This window comes from Dendroctonus ponderosae, unplaced genomic scaffold (genome assembly GCF_020466585.1).
Source record: "Dendroctonus ponderosae isolate FM_Combo_2020 unplaced genomic scaffold, Dpon_F_20191213v2 Dpon_F_20191213_5, whole genome shotgun sequence".
NCBI lineage: Eukaryota > Metazoa > Arthropoda > Insecta > Coleoptera > Curculionidae > Dendroctonus > Dendroctonus ponderosae.
Genome location: NW_026018715.1, coordinates 12,022,741 through 12,024,402, shown reverse-complemented (window position 1 = coordinate 12,024,402; position 1,662 = coordinate 12,022,741). Strand labels below are relative to the sequence as shown.

General features: G+C 37.9%; 1 protein-coding gene across 5 annotated transcripts in view; it reads right to left on the bottom strand.

The window, feature by feature from the left end:
* LOC125504487 (ecdysone receptor-like) overlaps positions 1 to 1,662 on the bottom strand; it is a 78,748-nt gene that overhangs the window by 49,275 nt on the left and 27,811 nt on the right. The window contains exon 1 of one of the 5 annotated variants that reach the window (XM_048666558.1): positions 1,048 to 1,477. The exons of the other annotated variants lie outside the window; for them this stretch is intronic. The gene's annotated coding sequence lies outside the window, so the exon portion shown is untranslated. Of the gene's footprint in view, positions 1 to 1,047; positions 1,478 to 1,662 lie in introns of those variants that run through there. 5 annotated transcript variants of the gene reach the window in all.

Below are 1,662 nucleotides of genomic sequence, written 5' to 3'. Positions count from 1 at the left end.
GTTCATTTAATTTAAGTCATACATGGTTACCTATGCTAAAATCTGAAGTAGACCAAAGAAACATAAACCCAAATTAAATGTACACCAAAATTATTAATTAACATTACTTTTATTAATTTAAACAATGAGATTAAGTCAAAGTCACATAACTGACAATTTGCACAAACGAATTATCAGAGCGAATTTTCATATATTGTATTATCCTGCTATTGTTACACAATTTATTAACGTACTCTTTTTTAGGTTCATTTAGGTTCTTTTGATAACGATAGCAGAAAATAGCTATCGAAACGTCAAGGAAATTTTTTAAATTAATTTCTCTACTAATTGGAATTTTCTCTTACAGCTTGAGCCTAAGTGTGTCGCAGGATACCCTCTAGGTGATAGTTCTTGATTACTTTTTGATAAATACTTCGTTCTTATTGCGAAATAGGAGCACTATTTATCAATCTGTAATAAAAGACGTGAGGAAATTATTTTTTAACGTCTTTCTTAAAGACAAAAATGTTTGAGGCGAAATACCCAAAAAGAAGTTTGTAAAAAATGAATCCGCCTCAACAATATAGAACTTATCTACAAGATTCAAGGTGTTTTGTTTCCGCCCAAAAAGTATCTATACATTTTTATTAGAATCAACGGTTTTTTCGGTTAAATCCATTGACTGTAATCCGAGCCCTTTACCCGAAAATGACAAACAAAAAAAAAACAATTTATTAACATACTCTTTTTTAGGTTCCTTTAGGTTCTTTTGATAACGATAGCAGAAAATAGCTATCGAAACGTCAAGGAAATTTTTTTAAAAATACCCAAAAAGAAGTTTGTACAAAAATGAATCCGCTTCAACAATATAGAACTTATCTTTAACCACTGGTTGCGTTAGTGTAGTTTTCCAAAAAAAAATCGAAAACAACCAGTTAAAGAGCTGAGTTTTTGTGTGGCAGTGGTGAGTGCAGTGGAAGCCAGAGTGTCATCAGTTCAAGTCCGTCAGCGTCGGCGAAACGAATTGAATCAACCAAGTCAATAATGAATGTAAATAAAACAAATTACCTTGTAACCTCGTTCTCTGGTAATCCAGTAACTTTCGCGTTATCACCACGTCACCAATCGTGTGGCCGGCCACAGTGTTGCAACAGTTCCATGCACTCACTTTAACCGAAGTAAGGTAGGTTACTGAGGTCCGATAAGTCGAGAGTCGCGAGTAAGGCGAAGTGGCGCTTTTGACCCTGGGATAATCGCGCGATAGTCGTCGCCTTCACCGTAGTGGCCCGATTGCTGCAGGCTGCGAGATGCTGCGGCTGCAGCCGTGCTCACAAACAGATAGATATGCCCTCAATGCATCTGTACATATGTTTTCAAGGACAGCGGCAATTATATGGGCGGCGCAATGGACCGAGCCGACTTGCCACGCCACTGACTTCGTTCACCAGTTTTAGCTCGGCCCGAAATTTCGAAACGACCGACCAGTTTCGACTTACTTTTTCATCTCGCCCACTCGCCCCCATTCGATCAACGTGAAAAACCAACTCGCCTGCTAAACGCGAAGAAGACGAAGTTTGTCCTGCAAATCTCGCAATTTTAGATATGAATCTGTGGGCTTGAAAAGAACCGTTTTGAAATTTAGACCACTCAAAAATCCGCATATTCCATATTGGTGTAGATTTT